Source organism: Ischnura elegans, chromosome 12 (assembly GCF_921293095.1).
Source record: "Ischnura elegans chromosome 12, ioIscEleg1.1, whole genome shotgun sequence".
Lineage (NCBI taxonomy): Eukaryota > Metazoa > Arthropoda > Insecta > Odonata > Coenagrionidae > Ischnura > Ischnura elegans.
Genome location: NC_060257.1, coordinates 75,144,813 through 75,165,737, shown reverse-complemented (window position 1 = coordinate 75,165,737; position 20,925 = coordinate 75,144,813). Strand labels below are relative to the sequence as shown.

At 36.9% G+C, this 20,925-nt stretch overlaps 1 long non-coding RNA gene and 1 other non-coding gene across 2 annotated transcripts in view; both read right to left on the bottom strand.

Annotated features, from left to right (window-relative positions):
* LOC124169426 overlaps positions 1 to 20,925 on the bottom strand; it is a 313,573-nt gene that overhangs the window by 85,873 nt on the left and 206,775 nt on the right. The gene's annotated exons all lie outside the window — the stretch shown is intronic.
* Positions 241 to 312, bottom strand: Trnae-uuc. The gene has a single exon. It is a non-coding gene; the product is annotated as a tRNA-Glu (tRNA).

Genomic DNA, 20,925 nt, shown 5'->3' with positions numbered 1-20,925 from the left:
CTCAGTGAAAACTGAAGAAAATTAAAGGATAAAAAAATAAATAATAATAATAATAATTTCGTCTTTATTTTCCAAGCGAATTTAGGACAACATTGTCCTCTCTCACAATTAACTTGATTGACAATCACAAACATCCATGCCCTGGTTGGTGGTCAATTCACCCAGGTGGGATTCGAACCCGCGACCTCTAGGTTAGCAATCGGGGACTTTACCCAGGCGCCACCGAGGCCGGCAAAAAAATTCCCATACCGGGAATCGAACCCGGGCCTTCTGGGTGAAAGCCAGATATCCTAGCCACTAGACCATATGGGACATTGTAGGTCACTACAATACAGCAGATGGATAAATATTCAAAATAATCCGGCATCGGCGGCAGTGGGGTAAAGTCTTCGCTTGCCAGACAAGGGATCGTGGTTTCGAGACCCGCCTGGGTAGGTTGCCCCAATCCAGAGCTCGGCCATTTGTGCACATGAAATTGTAAAATTGTTGAAAAACCCCGATGTACAGGCCAATATGAGCTGTTTTTGGTGGTACGTGTATAAATAAAATAAATAAGATCTGATGTGATTTTCGCGCGCTTCTTTAATTAATAATATACGCCAATTTTATTTCCACAATAACAATAATTTATGTCATCAATTATGCAATTCTACGCCTAATTTGTAAACGAAACACAGTTTTTAACATGACGATAGTTATATGCGCTGATGCTCTCATTTATTTCCAGTCCGGAAATAATGTATTTCTAAAATAAATTGAATTCACTTTACGATTGGTCTTCCGGAGCTGGTTAATATAGTAAGGAGAAGGTTTACTGTATTGCGTTATGAACATAGTGGTCGTCCGATAATAATCGTGATATATTACCACACCAACAAAAAAACAAAAAATTACGCCAAATAAAAAGTTCTGGGCAAATCGTTCGATATAACATTATCGCCCAATAATACTTCACATATGTTCCATAAACATCCGATAGTAAGATTAGCCGATATAATCCAATGTATCGTGATATATTGACGGAAGGTGATTATATGTGATTTTTAATCGGATAATACATCACAAAATTTTAGGAAGCAGATACTTGCTGGGCGATTAAAAGCTTATTGCAAATGAGAATTATGAATATTAAAATATGTTGAATCACAGAGGTTAAATGTATTTTTTTGTTTATAATGCACTGTGGTTAAATGAATTTGTTTAAAAGTCAAAGCAATTCAAATTAATTTCAATTGAATAATTTATATTTTAACATTCAAGAATACAAATGTGTTTCAACAACAGAATTTTCACTCAAGAGCAACCATTTCAGAGCGAGGATGATGTAAAGAGAACACGGTGGACAGTGTTCCCGCTAGATTCTAGTTTCTCGTCTCGTTTTTGATACGAAACTATGGTGACAAATTCGAGACAATTATTTCTATAAGTGACCGCTTCCACGAGGCACTCGAAATTATCGTAATACAGATTTAGGAGGTTAATTTGTATTTAGTGTTGAATTGACCTTATAGCTACATCTGTTCTCAAATACAAAAAAATGTCACGCATCCCAAAATTCAGAACGACAATACAAAGATACCTTTCAACCAATTATTTGACTTGGTTTACTTACTATGTAATATGATTTGAAACAATGCAGTTTTCAGAATTTTAAACTGGAAGAAAGCATATCTCTCACACTTGCTCTGCACCTGTGAAATGACTGCCTTTTCGTCATTCTTTTGTAACTCTATTCCCTTGTGGAACTCTGACGGCTGAAAAACTCACTCCTTTCATTGTAATCGTTTAAACAAAAGTCATCTGTGGTGTGTGGACCACCTTGGAGCCCATTTCGGCTGAGAAATGAGTTTCGAGTTATAAGTATCTCCGCGGATACTACACTTTAGTGAAAAACATCGTGGGAAGTCATTACATAAAATACAAGCCGAAACATACATTAATCTTATCCTTCCTCATTCCAAAAATAAAGTCTGGACACTAGGCCGGCCCATATTTTTCAGAATTGCGAAAAGTTATGTTTTCCTAGTCTCAAAATGATCCAAATGGTGTTTTTATTCACGTGTTAAAATTTGGTTACTTTAAAATAACGGCAACCCGTGCCCCAGGGGCCCTAAGTACTAAGGACCCTCAATTGAGTTTTTTGGGGCCGAAAAAGCGCTATTTCTATGTAAAATGTAAAAGTAAAGATCTTCAGGGCCGACTTTCTGTTTGTTTTAACCTATCTCTAAGCGTTTAGGAGATATCGTCCGTCGTAATGCAATCCCCCCCCTAGGGCGCCTCACCGCACCGCGGCACCGCTGAGGTATGTCCCGCACCGCTTACTATAGACTTCCCCACAACCCCCTCCCCTCCCTCGGCAAAGACTTTTCTCCTGATGACAAGATTTACATGCTAGTGGTACAGTATTGAATAGGTTGTTCCTCTTGTGTCATGATTAATGTTTTTAAAGCCTTTAATGTCAATTTTAACCCTTGAACGCCGTCCTATGTATTGCCGTTATTTTAAAGTAACCAAATTTTAACACGTGAATAAAAACACCATTTGGATCATTTTGAGACCAGGAAAACATAACTTTTCGCAATTCCGAAAAATAAGGTTCGGCCTACTGGACACACTACTGTTTCAAAGTCACAGAAATTCTTTTAAAAAGGTTGTACCTCTAGATCATACACCGAAGTTCTATTAAACCATCCGAATACTTAGGGAAGCTTAAAATGCCGACGAAAATTTCTAATCATAGGTCATTGATTAATAATGTCATTTATTTAAAATAATAAAAAATATATAATAAAAAACCGTTCCAAATCTTAATGTTTAATTTTTATTCTGATCAATTGATTCTGAAATTTTGTGATAATTTTGGATTCAAGTTTCTCTCAAATATCACTTTACCCCAACAACGATACATAAGCGCTATTTTATTAATGTTCCTCGATAATATAGCTGGTTGGGGTGAGTTTTTTGGCTTACCGGAACAGCACTCTAGTGGTGAGTGAAAACCAACTTGATTTAAATCAAGGAAAGCTGGGCAGGGTCTACCTCGACCTTATTTATTCTAAGATAGATGGATGAATAGATGACTAGCGAAAGGTTTATCCCTCTTTGCTTACCTTCGAATACTAACTTTATACTTTAAAAAATAGACCTCTCAAACTCACTCCTTACAATATAATTATTTCCACAAGAGCCATCTCTCGTGTGTTGGCCACCCAAAAGCCTATTTCTTGTGAGAAAACAGTAAATAGATATCTGTAATATAAATACATACCAAAATAATCCAGGCTGGATACACACAGTATAGAGCACAATGAAAGACACAAAAGACACACACAACTAAATTTTCGGTGGCACAATCGCATGCCTCGCAGTTAGGAATGAATCTTTTTCTTAACTCTTAGGAAGGTGGTAGAGTCACCGAAAATTTATTCGAGTCTTTTCTGTATTTCATTGTGCTCAATAATGTTTGTACCTAACCTGGATTATATTTGTGTTAAATACCTCATCGAGGAACAACTTGAAATATATACAAAATAGTACACAAATATAAATATCGCGGAGAGTCCTCATTTAAAATTACTAACCAAAACTTATCCTCCCTCTTTCCTCTACATTCAACAACGAACTTCTACTAAAGCATTCGAATACTCAGGGACGCATAAAATCCCGACGAAAACTGAGAGGATAAGTTAAACAACTTGATTTAAATCCAGGAAAACTAGGCAGGGTCTTGCTCAACCGTATTTCTTCCGGGATAGATGTGAAGATGAATGGCGAAAGGCTCTCCGCTTTTCGTATACGAACTTTTATACTTTTGAATAGAGGTTCCCCGAAGTTCACCGAGTCACTGGTAAAACTTGCTTTTCCGCATCCCGTCTCTCACAGTGGAAGTATCCCTGGGGGACATTTAGGTGATCACATCGGTGGTGGTGAAATTGGATGACCTCGGGGTGGAGGAAAATCGCTGTCCATTCTCCAGATCTAATTAATCAATGGGATTGGATCGGATGCAATAGGCCGACGAAATGCATTTTCCGGGAAAAGCCTTCCATATCATGTAATGACCTCGAGCAGAGAACTTGTACTCCCAAAACTAATTTCCGAGGGATAGAAAGATCAGCAGACTTTTAGAACGGATCTTCCGTGTTGCCGTCGAGTTGACGTACATGAAAGCAGGTGATATTCAGATCCTGTTAAACCCTTTTCCGCCCGGAAAACGTTCTGCTTGCGATTGTGAAAATATTTAGATGGGTTGCATTAACGGTCGTTACTGTGAAATATATTTATGATGCATCAACGTGTTTCTTCTGCCTGACACGTATACACACTGTGTGGAGGAAAATTACGTCACGAAATTTTAAAACTAGACAGTTAATGCCAGCAGAAACCGAAATTAATAATGAAGCTTAGGTCGATAACGCACCATTTTCAAACTACAGAAAATTTTATCTACAATATTCACTACAGAAAATTTTCATCCAAAAATATGTTTGCATCGAAGATTCATCCTATCAATATCACTCATAGAAATTATCAGGGACGCCGACTTACAAAAAATATGGGGGGGGGGGGGCAAACCGGGGATCTTGCACCGGGAAATTAGTAGCGAATTTTAAGTAGTGAAGTAGTGAATTTTAAGTTTTTTAAGCATTTAAAAGAATCACATGATCAACATTAGAACCCTGATAACTCGAATCTCGATATCTGGACACTCCGGGGAAAATCGACAAGCCTGACAATTTTTTCTCACACCCATAACGAATTTTTGAGGGGGCTCGGGCCCCTCATGCCCCATGGAGTCGGCGCCACTGGAAATTATACAACATCAGATACCTCGTCACCGCCAAGTGTAACTATAAATTGTAGATAAAAATTATGCCACGAAATTCAAATCCTGTATAGCTGATTTTAAGGCCAAAAACCGATCATTTTTAAACTACAGAAACTTTGGCCCAAGTGCTCCGATTTGCCGCGAGTTTGCCCTGTTGCCGGATGCTCTGAACAGCTCATGACGTCTATTGCTTTGCGTCTCGGAGATTGCAATGTGTCCAAGGCATCCGGCAACATGGTGAGCAAAGGATAGTGAAGATAATCTATAAAATTTCATTTCCTGTTTATTTTTATGATAGCCGCAAGTTTTTTACAAACAGTAGGCATCCACAGTTAATTTCGCTTCGCACCCGTCTCATTACGTGAGTAGTCTTATTTCGACCGGCTTAAAAAATTAATTAATAAATGGATTATGTTACTATAAGTTTCAACACCATATCTGCGACAAATTAAAAGCAAGTAGGAGTGCGGGCTATCTTCAAGAGCCTAATGTGCTCAAAATGATAGGATGTAGCCGTATGGCTACCGTGGGCGGAAATAGGTTAATGATAAATTCAACCGATTCGGACGTGATTTTTTGGAAATTCGATGTACTTAAATAAAATTTAAACACACTCTCCTCAGTTACTTTAAAGCGTACGACGCATTTCGGCTAACAAGGACGTCATCTGGAACGAGACGCCACAGTACTTGAAAACATCACATTTATACATTTGAGAAAGAGATTGGGGAGGATTGGTCAAGTTTGAGAAAGAAGAATATCACCCTTCACCTTCTATTTGTTCTCCATTTGCCTTCCCACTTCCTTGATTTTTTTCCAATTACGATCTTCTAGAGCTTATACACCGACTACCCATGGTTTCTCCATAACTTTGTAGCTGTCTCTTCTCTCACTGTCTTCCTATTGTACTTCTCTTTACCACCCATTCCTCAAATTTGTCAAACCCACACAAACTATTCAAAGGTATTGTTTGAAGCCTACAAAATTCTCCGGATATTTCATCCTCTTCCCATGACTCGTATCTTTTACGCTCAATCACAGTAAATATCTCCGATTGAAACCGGTCTCCGTTATATTGAGCGGTAAAGAGACGAGAAGGAAAATTCGCCAATTTCGTCAGGATAGCGAAGGGACAATGGGTGAAACAGAGTTTGCAAAGACCCTTTTCCCTACTTCACCGACTCCGCACACATGACCCTGAGGATACCCTTTACTCTATACCATTCCCTTTATATCCAGTTCACTCCATTCAATCAGTCTTTCGGGAAACTCGTTCGAGATTTTATCCCTCCGCACCCTTTCTCTTAGCCTTTCAATTTGCCCTCCGATAACTTTAATATATGATGAAAAATATTCGCCGCATTATAACTCATAAAAATGTGAAAAGGCATCCAAGGTCACACAGCTTATTGGCATCAATGGAGACCGTTGAGTTACGAGGCAATTTCATTTAACCCGGCGGTAGTCGCGCCCATTTTCCGAACATAAACGGTCGCGTGGGGTGTCTCTGACACCCCAAAAGATTTTCTTCAATTTCTTTCAAATATTATATATCATTTAAAAATTTCACATCTCGACGTATCCTTTGTTTATTTAGGAATGGCTATACTATATATTTCAAACCATAATTCAACTTTTATTTTTTTAAGAAAATATTTTTGAATACCTACCCTATTTTCCAGTAGGCAGTCCCAGTTCCTCCGAAAAAATTGCCAATTTTTTTTGTTTCAGCCAAAGGACACAGTTGAAATGTTGAGATATAAATACATGGCATATACTTTTATAAACATCAATCACTGTATCTCATCATATTTTCAGCGTCGACCTCTATTTGCCTTACGTAAATACTAATAATTGTACTAAATTAATTTACTTATCGATATTGAATCGATTTCCAAAAATGTATTCTTGAGGAAAAATTTAAGATGATATTACGGTCACTTATAACTATTGAAATACTCCTGTTACAAATTATATACAGCATTGGAAAGGTAAACTAACAAATATGTAGTCCTCAATAGAAGTTCAGTTTCACGCTATTGAAAAGTTTTATTGAATCTAAAGAATGCAGAAAATAAATCATGTAAACTATTTATTTGCTTCTAATCACTTCTCAAAATTTTCAGCAAATGTGTACCGCACATTAGTTTCTAACACAGTTTACAGTATATTTTTGTTTTTATATCTGTGGGGAAAAAAACACATCTTCCTACTTTTTTCTATTTTTCTCCACATCCTTTTCTCAGGCTCATTTTACGCATATTCCTCTATTTTTCAAGTCTCTAGAGATCGTGTTCAATATCGATCTAATTTTACTGTATGGAATAGTTAACGATCGAGTTATCTCACGAAGAAAACTTCTTTGCAATGTAATAGTGAATTAGAATACCTACGTATAACAAATGCACTGATGTCAGCAGTGTTTGGCAAATGAAAGAAAATGGCCATGGACCATCTCCTGATGTTTCTGCTTGTATGATAGGTGCTGCCTATTTTGTCTAATGTGGCTACACCTCCTTCAGTGCAGTTATAAAAGGTCAATATTTCCGGTTTTCTTTTATTATCTGTTCGTCTTGGATTCATTGATAGATATAGCTGTGTGAATTGTTGGCGAAAGAATTACATTCTTTGACCATTTTACGACGCAGGAAACTAGAGCTTTTTTCTTCCTAAACCAAAATAAGCTGCTATTATCTTCTTTCTTTTACTTATACGACTTTCAGTGCTAAATCTCTTTTATTTTTTGCGCACTGTTCCCGCAACCGTCAAATTATTGCTTAGAATTTCATGTACTTGCGGAATATTATTGAATCAGTAGTTCAAACTATGTTCCTCCCGTTTCTGTTTACAAAAGAAAACATTCGCTTTAACTCCTCTTTTGGACCGTTAACTAAAAAAAATGGACCCTCTGGTTGCCACTCTGAGTAGGTACATCTTCAAATACAATCGAATTTGCCAATGCAAAACTTTTGATGCTATATTTTGCGGGGTTGGAAGGTAAATATTGCCTATATGAACATCTTCTTTGAAAAGGAATCAATTGCTCATCAGCTTTTTCTCATGGCCCAATTCTATAATGTTGCCGTGTATTGCGAGCAAACATCTCAAATACATCTGTACTTTGTGCTAATTTTCCACTTTTCATTTTCTCTACTTTAGCAGTCACGTTGTGGAAACGAAAAGATAAAGGGGAAAAGAGAAATATGTTATGGCTCATGGAGGAATAACATATTTCCACTCCTAATCCATTGTGGTTCCAAAACTATAAAAAATTCTGTTACTCAGTTTTATTTGCCCTGGCTAAAAGTAAAATACTATTCAGGAACACTAATTCTTTCCTGTCTGTTTCACTATCTCTTTTACGAGAATTATTTTCAGTGACTTTCTCTACCTGAATATTAGTGCAATTCACAATTTTCTCTACCATTCTTTCAATGAACATCATACGAAAACAAACCATTCGAGTTTTGAATCCAATTTATTTTTCTAATAAGTCCACTCCTCTCAGTAACACTGCTACAATTTTATGTTCTTATGTTTGGTCTTGATCCCTGCGTATTACACGTTTCAACTCCATACTTCCCAACGTACATAAGCTCCCTTCCCTTTTACAAAAGTTAATCATCTCTGCACTGTTGTTCAGTGTAAGTGTCATGCGCAGCTACATGACACCCATCTTCTTTTTCATCAGAATCAATCTTCTTCCCTCAAAGATTCATTGAAAAGGCAAAGACTCATTCTTTTACTCTAGAGGTAGCTGACATCTAGTATGAATTGAAATCGATGAATGTAAGTATTATAAAGCCAACCTTCACTGGTAAATTCACAGAAACATGTAAATAACGACTTTTTTTGAATAACTACTGCACTAACGTAATTGAACGAAGTCTTCAAAAAATCACTTCTAAGAAATCGCATTTTCTACAAAAGTTGACGTCAGAAACAAATAAATCCTCATCCAAAATTTCAGTCAAAAGTCAAAGTATATTAGCTTTTTCCTTTTTTTAGAAAGACTGCAGGAATCCATAGTGTACTGAATGAACGTGCTAAAAGTATTACATGATCGATTTTTCGTGGCTCACTTCGAGAAAAATCACTGTAATATTATAAAAAAATACTAACTTTCTATTTGTTTACATAAATTTAGGCAAAAAATATACCAATAAATAAATATTTATTAATGTAAACGTAAAAGACAACTTGAATGGCCAGTTTCAGAAAAGTAGCTATCAAATGTGATGAAAATGGATGAAAAACATTCGGCGGCAAACCGTAACGAGAACGGTCGCGTGGGGTGTCTGGCGCACCCCACTCTGCAGAGCTTTGACAAAAGTAATTTTTCTTAAAAACTTGCATTGATTTTATAATTATCTTTTACATGTACCCTCAGAAAGCTTAAAAAATCAGCTAGAGGAGGTTACAGGTCATTGCAGTCACAATTGCATGAAAAAATAGCGCTTATATAAGACTGGGGTGTCTGGGACACCCCACGCGACCACTGCCGGGTTAATACTCAGAAAATCGCCTACTGGGTGAAATAAAAGTCCTTGCACCAAGTGAGCTTACTTCATGAATAGCTGCTACAGCTCATAACGATCACGTTTACACATAGCGATGTATAAATTCAGTTCACAAGAATCACTCACCAACACAAGCCGTTTTCCTATTGTTCTCCTATCAGTAAAGTGAATTGGACAGACTTTACGCTCACCCGGTCTTTTTACGAGACTTCTCACTTGTCGCAGTGAGCCATTTAGTTACAATATCGCTTGATGAAATGTGATGCTACCGAAGAATGATGATGATGATAAAAAGATAGGCTGAGAAAGTAATGGAGAACTGTTAAGAAGGGTGGGGAAAGAGAGAAGTATTCTAAAAGCCTTCGGTAGAAGAGGGAACGACTTTGCTGGCCAAATTACGAGACATGATGGCCTGATGAAAACACTGTTAGAAGGACAGGTTAAAGGGAAGAAAAACAAGAGACTGCCCCGAATAAGTTACATAGGATAGGTAATAAAGGATGTAAAAGAGAATTAATACGTCGCTATGAAAATTCAAGTGGATAGGATAGAGGAACAGAAAGCTGTTTCAAACCAATCTTAGGATTGTTGACCAATAATGATGAGGATGATCACTTTGATATTTCATAGGAGCATGGGCCCTAGTAGAAACAGAGACGAATTGAGGGGTAGCGGTGGTAGAAATTGAAACGTTACTAATTTTTAAAGTGGCTTTCCTTTGAAAGGTTTTATTTCACCACTTAAATGAAAAAATAAGTAAAAATAATTTATGAATATCCAAAAACCACTTGTTAACGCACATCCGACCTCGGGCACATTACTGCTGAGCGATATTTTCATATCACCATGGCGCCGCGGAAAGTTGTGAACAGCAACCCTCCTCCCCAAAAACAACGGCCTTAATCCGCCCCAAAGTAAAAATTTGTTCGCATCTCAAGATTGAGAATAGTATTACCACTTATGCTTAGCTAACATGTAGAAAATAAAGGTACCTTAGAGAAGACAACGGTCTACTCAGTATACCCCGAGAATTTCCAAATGTTAAAGTTGGAAATCGCAAATAATAAAATTAATAGATGTAACTTATTAGATAGAACTTATTTATTTAGATATTTTATCATTTATGATTAATTATTTGACTATCAGGCCACAGGGCCTTGCTCTGGAAAGAAAAAAAACTTGGAACTTAGAACTCTTGGCCACATTGCAGGATTTTTAGGTAATGCAGCAAAGCAGGTATGGTGATGGTATATTTACATACACGATAAACCCCGCCCCCCAAATTTTTCACACTGTTGAACCAAAATGATTGAAATAAGACGGTGAGCGGAAGACGCCGAATGAAAAATGAATTCGCTGAAAATGAAATGTAGCCGTCATATAAAATCCAACAACATATATCTCATAATATATCGTTTCTTTTGGACCTTGAAATATGGTGGGGTTCTAATATGATGTTCTCTATGTCGCTTGAAAAGATATCTATTCTCAATAGGGTAGTTTCCTTCATCAAAGAAAACGAAAGGCATTGATTGCGATTCGTTACCCACCATTACTGTATTCATAATATACAAATTATTTCGTGTTAGAAATACCGGTTTAGACGAATGCAATGGTCCATTTTTATCCTCATTTGAAAAGGGCCAGATTGGCGCCCATGCGATGCCACTCCACGTGACGTCACAGAGACCTAGTTTCTATACGAGAAGATAGGAGTTATACATCGGCTGAGGTTACCAATGCATGCATGAGGCGCAGAGCTCAGGGAAACATGTCTTAACAATCACTTATTAAAACTGGCTAAGGTCGGAAAGTTTTCTTCATTTGATAAGGTATTAATAATCCTTATTTAACCCAAGCGCTACCAGCCAGCAGGGTATTCAGCTAGCTAGCAGCCTGCGTCGTATCAGCGCTAAGTTTCGCCTCAAGGTCACCTCACAGGGCGGCAGCGGGAACCAGAAATACGTCTCACGGAGAGATTTCCCGGCATTCATACTTACGCGTCGCGTTTTCGCGAGCTTGAAAATTTTCACTTTTCATTTTATCGCGAAAAATAGATATCGTCATTTAAAAATCTAAAAGCGTGAAATGCGTACTCCAGGAGTAATAATCTTTCGATTTAGGCAATAAAAAAATAATAGGAAACCACCCTAGTGCGCAAGAAATCTAAGCCTAACGCGCTGCCTCCGAGTCTCCATTGCCTCCCATTTTTAGTGAGTGGGTGAGAAGCCCAGGGGGTACAAGTGATTGTGTATTCTATACAGAGTTGGATACAGAAATTAGCTCTCGAAAACAAACGAGATAAATGAGATATTTAGTCGTGCATTTGATTTTCTACAGAACAGAGACTCACTCATATCCCTAGGCAACCAAGTTTTTGTTTATTTCTTCAAACAATTAACTTTTTCCTAACTCTGTAAGGAAAAAAATCACTTGTATCCCTTGGATTATTACCCCCTCAATTCGTTTAACAGTTGTGTAACGCTTTGACGCGCCCGTAGCAGTTTAAGACGAATCGCGACGGTTTCATTTGTATTTTATTAAGCTTACGGATTAATTATTTTTGTGCTGTATCCCTAATGCTCGCTGCATGTTCAAGGTGTGTCCAAACGAGCCCCATATTTCGGTTTGCTAGGCAACCATCATTAGGGAGGAGAATAGGAAATTGTGGAGTTATTAATTCTTATTTTTGTTGGCTATTAGAGATACTCTCCTGAACTTCAAAATTGTGGATCAAAATTTGATATAACCGCTTGCGATGAAGAAGTAGTACCAAACTTTGCCAGTTTATATTTTCATACCAGCGTACAAAAGCAATGTTCAGAAAAATATTACAACATTTTCTCTTATTTTTAGCATTTAAGTGGTACTTAAATTTTGATACCAAATAGGATCAACAATTTTAGATAAAAATAATTTTAATGATGAATACCACTTTGGTGATAATAAATATTACCATTTGAGGTATGTAAGATGTCACCTTTGATTTTTGACTGATATAGAATGATATACAAAATATATCACTACGGTGCTAGGAGAAGACTGTAAACTCCGTATCAATAGAACTATGGGCTACAGAATTAAATAGATAGCCTAACTTCTGATTGAGGCTTTCGCAGCGCTGGATTGCATTTCTTTCCATTGCTTTTTCAGGTTAGCTGAGTCGAAGTTGAGTTGTGATGACGCTTCGTGGACTATGCTGGTCACATCTTCAGCTTAAATATTACCTTTATTAACACTTTGCGTGCCATGGACGTAATATTACGTCTTTCCATTTAATTGGCTTTGTATGCGTGAAGACGTAATATTTCGCCCGTGGTACTTTTCCAGTTCACTGCTTAGGGGTTCTGTTTTTTTTCAAAAATCAACTGCTCGATGTAAAAAGAGTTCACTTTATGTCTTGAGGACGAAAAGTCCTCTGTAGCTACCGGTATCCTCATCTTAGGCCACTTAGTGTGAAAATTCTTTGGGCCAATGGACCGTTCGTTGAGGGTGCATTGACCCTTTTTGTCATCCAGGATTTATAATGCTTTGCTAGGAACAATGTTTTTTTTTATGATTTCCATGCTTTAAATAGTTCAAATTGAGCGTATTAAAAATTATTATGTATGTTATGGCGGTACATCATATGTTGCAACTTTTTTATTTTTCAAAAACAGTAAGTTTTCATTGTTAAAATATATATTAAAAAATTAGCAATAAATGTTATTCATCTCATTCATAAAGAAGAGCAAAGTCCATTTTTATTGAAATGAACATCGATATAAATATATTTTTGATGCTAATGTTTTAAAAAATGTACGAATATAGTAAAAATGGCTGGATTATTCAGTAGGGCTTTAAATTTAGTAGCCGACACTCAAAGTGCTAACCTGGTCGACATATTTGTGGAATTAAGCTATTGTTATTCAAAGCCATCAACTTAAAGATTAATTTATTCTGAGGTAACATCCATTTTTAAAGCCTCGCTGAATGAAGGATGGTTGTAAAATGGCCACAGATCGGAGAATCCCGCGTTCATACCCCAGGTGAAGCTTTGGATGTCCCAAACAGAAAGACTTGAAGTGTGAGATTGCCCTTAAGCTTTGGAACTGGCCCACCTATCCAGAATGAGTAATGTTCAAACGCCTGTGTCCTCGTTGGGGGGAGCTCTGCCCTCACCTAACCAAACCAATGCTACGTTTGAATCACTGATTAGATTTATTTCTTTTACCTGGCCCAGATGAGGCTACAATCCGGCCCCCTCTTTCTCTGGACCAGGGCTCTCTTTACAAGGTTATAAATACGGAAAAAATGGATGACAGGCATCAGTAAAAAATTAATATGATGGTAGATAATTTATATTATTATGTAACTAGGCCACAGTGTACTTTTTTGCCAGCTGTCGGATCAACCGAGAGAGTGAGTAAAATATATTTTATCAAAATATTGATTAAACTTAGCGGCGTTAAATTTTTTACTCGTTAAAAAACAAGCTGCATAGAAATACTTTCGTCCGAATCAACCATATAGCACCTCTCTTTTATTTTTTCACCCGAAAATCTACCCTAACTTCTTAAAGCTATCCCATTCCCTTATCTTCGACTCACTCTCTTTGCATCGCCTTGAACCGATTCGGAACCCTTTCCCAAAAAAAAGCCTTTCTTGTAACTTGCCAATCTCATACGGGATCCTTCGGGTACCCTCATCTCCGTCCGTATCCTTCCTCGAGGGTCCATAACCAGGCTTCCTTGACGGTGTGCCCTTTTATCTCAGATCCCAAACCCTGACTTCCTCATTTCGTTTCCTCCAGCGCTATCACACAAAAGCCGTATCCTTCCACCGCCATCTTCTCTGACTGTTTGATTCAAATCCCAGCACCACCACACGCAGCCAATACCGAATGCTTAAGGTCGTGGAAGGGCTTCAAAGGGACCTGTCGTTATTAACTTATTTTTTCCTTTTTCTTGACCACGAATATTTTATGCTGATTTATTGTCGCAGTATAGGCCTAAGAATGATATGAAAAATTGTTTGACAACGTTTCGATATAGGGGATCCCGGGGCGGAACGGGGTAAGCGATTTTTTAAAGTACGAATATGGTGCTGCGCAAGCGACAATTACTATATCTCGTCCAGATTGGTGCTGATTATAAGTTAAGTAACATCAATCTGGGCTAGTTATAGTTATTGCCGATTTTTTCGCACATAAAAATCGCATACCCCGTTCCGCCCCGGGTTCACCTATTAGTTAAGATTTCTCGGGTTTTGCACTACGTAACGTCCTCCATATCTCCTTTCAACGGCTGGACAAGCAATACACCCATTGTCTTTAGGGATTCAAGTACCCAATGACTGCCGAAACACGGCTTGTCGAAAAGTTGAAAGTAGATATTAAGGATCTTACGTGGTACAAAACCGGAGAAATCTTCACTGCTAGTGTTTGGCGGGAAAAAACCAGACATTGCATCGTTTCCACATATTTTTATATCTTCTGCAGGGCTAATTTGCAAATATTTGTTTACTGACAGTAATAGTAAATAATCACTGAAGAAGATAAGATATAAAAAATATATCGAACTGTTGACAAACAATTTTGCATATCATTTTTAGACAAATACTCCGAGATAATGATCAGAATTATTAACTTCATTTGGCCATTTAAGATCTTAGATTGTCCCGGCGTATCAAGTGCACAGAGGATTCTCGGTTTATTCACTACGTGATTGGCTGCATCTCTTTGGAAGTTTCGAAAAACGACTGATTCCTCATCTTCAGGGGATTTTCTGAGCCCTCTGATCCTTCCGAGTCTTGACTGACAAATCGTTCTTCATAACGTGGAGAGACATGCCACTACCTACCCGGTGGAGAACCCCAGAATCGTTTTTGCATTCATTAGGCAGTTTCAATCAGATTCCTTGCGCATTCTTCTTTCCGCTTACGGTGTTTGAAATTAATGATAACCCATATCAATAGCATCATGAAAAAACTAACAAATAATATAACATTTCGCGGAATAATGCAAGGAAATGCTCAACACACGATGAGAACTTAGAACTAAGGAGGGAAAGCAGCAGACCTTATGTGATGTACAGAATAATCAGCGAGGAAAGAGCATGGGAATGAGGGCTTAGAAAGGACTAATTAAAACCAAACTTTGACGGAAAAATGATAACAACCTCTAGATAGACGCACAGTCACGAAGTAAGAATGTAGTACAGGTTTCCCACAAAAACAGGTCCATACTTGACCGAAAAGATTTACCACTATATCCCTTTTCTAGACTTTTCAAAAGGCTTATAATGCTTATGAGAAAAGATAAGAAAAGTTGAAGGAAATATACACGGATATTATTTGTCTTTTAATATTGAATTGGTTTCATTTTTTTAAGTTTTTATAAACTCCCTTAGTTGTTTGTCGTCTTTTTCGGGTCAAACCTTGCAACTTAACTTTAACCCACTTTCCGATTAGTAATCAATCAGAAATTTTCAAGAAAACTCTAAACCAGATGATAATGCACTATTTTACCACTTTAACTGTGATTTTAACTGTATCTCCATTTTCAGAATTGAAAAGTAAACATGAAGTTTGGTTCAAAAAATGGTCACCGAAATTCAAATAACGGCGCTGAAATCATTGAAAGTAAGAAAAATGTTAGAAAATCATAGCGAAAAATTCGTTTGCAAAAAAGTTATCGAAAAATTGTGGCTCAAAAAAACGTTGCAACGCGTTGTGTTTCATAAAAATTACTTTTATACTGTAACTGTATTCCCTTACAACCGGATAAATTTATCTGAAACCTTTCAAAGAATATGGTAAGAACTGGTGCTTTCTAGGCGATTGTAATAGATAAATTGCTCAAGGAAAATCGGCGGTTAGAGTTTAGCCTATCTTTTGATGGCATGATTTGCCTTCGCTATCACGGATACAATTCAAAGTGCTTTAACTTCGCTACTACAATACACTCTGCGCTTCAGGTTATCAGATACGGGCTTATTTAAGGAGACCTCGAGCCAATGCGCAGAATGGTCCATTCGCGATGACCCAAATTCTGCCGGAGAGGAATAACAGTAGACAAAATTACAAAATGACGATTTACGTGGTTAGAAATTAAAACTTCAGCAAAAATACTCAGCAAGAGTTCTAATCGATTGATTGAATGCAAACTTCCATGCACGATGACGAAAGCATTAACACATGCCTCATAAAAACACTTCTAACCTTAGCCGCAGTCACATACAAAGTAAATAATTTTCTCAGAATTACCGGTGGTCAAAAAGCTAAGCAAGGTGTTAACGTGTAAAAATCGTATGGGAACCATTTTACAGTACCATATAAAAGAAGTCATCATCGAAAACTTAGTTTTAGATGAAGAAAATTTAAAAGTCAGCCTTTTAATGTCCTTCTATTTTATTTCTCTTGCACTTACATCTTATTTACTCACAGTAGATGTCCATATTGAAATTAAAATCTGCACCCGTCTATTTAAGAAAGTGGAATTATTTCTACCAGCTTCAAAAATAGGCTAGTGGACGGATTAGTTTAACAAAACATTAAGCAGCAACAATGTAACATTTGGAAACAAAATAGTTCGTAGTTTATTATCAAGAGCCTCACATATAATGGTAGGGAGTAGCCATATGGGTACGGCGCGGCGTTGGGGAATGGGTCAACATGATTTAAATGCAGCTTTAAGGGTCGTTTATATTGAGTGACATGTTAATTAAACAAGTTACATTACATTTAAATGAGTTACATGCACGGAATTGTAACTTTTTCGTAAAACATGTTACTCACAGTGTTACACACTTGTCAGTGTAAACGCACCTTTACATGGTCTACGAAAAAGTTACAAATCTGTGTAACATGATACACGTATATATGAACATGCACAATGCGGGAAACCAAAAACGTGTTGTATAACACGAATTTTTGTTTTCTAACAAAGAGCTGCATATGAAATGTTACTCCGATTTGTAACTTTTTCGTAAAACATTTCATCTATAACTTGATTAACATAACATATTACACAGCGTACACGCAGCTTAAAAGTTTGATATGAATAAGATGAGTCAAGGAAATGAATTCAAATACGAGTGATTTTTCATTGACTTAAATGTACATCAATGATCAAGGTCTTTTCCAAGACGGTGGCAGGCTCAATTTATTGGATTCACTCGGTTTCCGGGAACCAGCATAGCATTATTCACAGTTCAGGGTATTCCACCCAAAAACGATACGAGACAAACCAATATCCCGTCCTTTAAATCCTGACGTGCATGGAAAATGTGGGCCAAAGGGATTGCTCCTTATCGTCAGGGTCCAAACCTTCCCCATCCTACAACTCGCTGTTTTTTATGGCCCTCCGCATACCCCAGTAACTCCATATTCCGACAATAATTTTAGCTCAACCAGAATCGATAAGGCGGGCTCTTAGGAACTGTTATAGGGCGGGATACGCCTCGGTGACCACGAAATGAACCCTTCTGAATACGGAATGAACGTAGCCGGCCGCAGGAACACTACCGATACGTCGAAAGGGCGCAAAAAATATGGTAGGGAGGATGAAAATGAGGAAAATTTGAGTTTACAACCTACTCATCCGGCTTTCTTATAAATCGTGACCTCTTAGTAAATACATCTGCGTACAACCCAGCAAGCCACCTTATTAGGTGCTTGGCGAATGGTATTAGTAATAATAATAATAATAATAATAATAGTAAGATGTCTTTATTCGGGCGAGGTTGAGACTAAGAAGTCCCCTTCCACCTAACCCCTCGATACATAGTACACCAACCGATAGCGAATAAAAAGCAAATTCTCAAATGTAGTAAATTTTCCATTAACCGTCAGCTTAAGACGCATATAAAAAAGAAAGAAATATTGAAAAATAAACAAAATTATTATAGTTAGACTTTCGGACAAAATTTTTTTTAGCTTCTATTTAGTGTTCACGAAAGAATGGAAATAGAATTTTTGATGAGGAATATTTAATTACTACTAGTTTTACTGCGAACCACCCCACAAGCCGACTCGAAAGGCCTGTGACGGGGGATGTTAGGATACAGCCGACGATAAATAAAAAGAAAATGCCGAAACGAAGTTCCGCATAGTTTTTATTTAAGTCCTTTTTCTGTTCGGGAGAAAAATGGATTTCCAAACCTATTCGTTCAGCAAATTCTCTCTATTAATTTATCGCTCCTGTAGACCTGGAAATATAGTAGGGTTGAGTTTCGGATCTATGAGGGGCCTAAGGGGGCTATAGGAGTTGGATACGCCCCTCTTGAGTATCCAATTTACACAAGATAGAATGGTGATTTTTTCCGACCCCCACTTAGTCCCCTTGTACCTATCCTGGATCCACCACTGGTACGGTTCTAATGCAATGTTCTCCGTGTCGCTCTTAGAAACACATATTCTCAATTGCTCAATCAATATCCTCCAATTTTTCAAGCAGCCTCCAAGCCTCAAGCGGCTTAGATTTCAATTCTTTAAACATCTGCGTAAGTATAGCTTTATTTAAGCTTTAGTTTCCCAAAAGTTGAATTAGCGTGGAATTGCTGTCATAACACCAGCAGATGTAGTAGAGAATCATAAAAATTGAACAGAGAAGAATGTTCCGTAATATTTTTCTTATTAAAGGAGACATCTTCAGCGTTAATTTTCCTCATTACGTTAAAAGCTGAAAATTTTCTTCATCAAGTTACGTGGTGAGCCTAATTATTAGAGTCCACTTAATTAATGCTAAGTCAAAGATATTCCTAGAGAAAAAACCTGTTTGAGCAACACTCAAACACATCAAAGGAATTATCACGCATTGATCTAACTTATTTCCGACCACATGATGACTCAGAAAATTCCAAAGGTATTGAGTCATGTTCCACTGCAATGTCACACCTATTACAGCAGTGGCGTAACTAGGAATATGCTTTAGGGGGGGGGTAAATGGTATGGCCTGAGGTGGCGACCTCCCTCTGGGAAAATGTTTGATAAGTGACATTCCTGGAAATATATTTAACATCATTTTGGCACTAAAAATTTAACTTTAAGCAGATGCAGTTATTAAATGTCAAAACTAGACAGTAGCAACAAATATTTTTTTTATTTCTCTGAGGCTTGGGGGGCTTATTTATCCCCTCATCCCCCATAGTAACGCCACCATATTTCATTATGCCACTTAAAAACTAATGGGCCTTTGAACAATAAATATACGAACGCATTAACATGACTGGTGGATGATAGATATTCATAAATATTTGATACAATTAAAAATGAACATAATTTCAATCCATTTTTTACACTACGAGAAGGAACGATTTCGTATAATTCAATTAATAAAAAAGCAGCCCACTGCATTATTCCGAAATATGCTTGTCAATTCCAATAATCATAATTGAATAATTACGAAAATTGATATCAAGCATATGGATGCCAAACCTGTGGGCATGAAATTTCAGAATAATAGATATTGAATATTACACATACATACACATATTAATGCTACAAAATGCAAAAAAATTTAATCAGGAAAAGCCAAGTCGAGCTTCACAGAATACAATGCATATTGATTGACGCATACGGAGTGCGGATGGACCCTCCGATTGATAAATTATTTAACATGCAGTATAACCATTATTTTTTAGCAAAAAAAACAATTAATTATTTAGGCTATTTTAGAAAAATAGTCATTTATTAGCATCCAAATCATCGAAAATGAGTCAGGTATATATCCAATTCAAAAGTAGAGTCAAAAAATAGATAATAAAGACATAATAAAGTTCAATGAAAAGAGATTTTATTTTTCTGCTAATGTGAAATTCTGCCGAGCAAAAACCCAATTTATTGTCCATTTGTTTTGATAAACAATCCGCTATGAGTTGAATAAAGAATAGTACGATAGTTAAAAATTACTCACACAGATGTTCTGCGATAAAGTTTCCCAATCGTGTTTTTTTAAATTAGACAATTGAAGCAAATCCTATACATATTGCCATTTTAATTTCCTGTGTCAGTGTTGTATTCGTCCATGAAGTTGGCTCTTCTACACCAAGGATCTTCAACCTGCGGCCCGCCGGCCAATGTCTTGCTGCCCCAGGTTTTATTGCGCCCCTCAATATAAATATATACATCGACAATCCTTCTAATCTTGGGTTTCAATATTCATAAATTCAATTTTAAAGGTATATGTTTGTTTGTATTAAAAAAATTAAATATCAAAGAATTATAAAAAAATATATAGAAATCTCTTTGCTAATGCTATGTAGCAAAGATAAAAAAATACTTAAAAATATCAAAAAGAATTGGTAAAGAAATAATGAAATAATTGCGAAAATATATTATCAAAAAAATAAATAACATATAATAATAAATAACAAAAAAATAAACATTTTTATAATGTAATAACATTGAAAATTTTCCCAATGTAATGACTACCAAAAAGCCAATATTCCTTTTGTAAATATTATAGTTATAAGTTTCTATTTCACACAGACAACACAATACACCAACAACAGTACACGTGCGCCATTTTTTAATGTAATCATTGCTAACAGGCTGGTTGGGATGAGCCAAGGCTCACCGGTACCGTATGAAATTGCG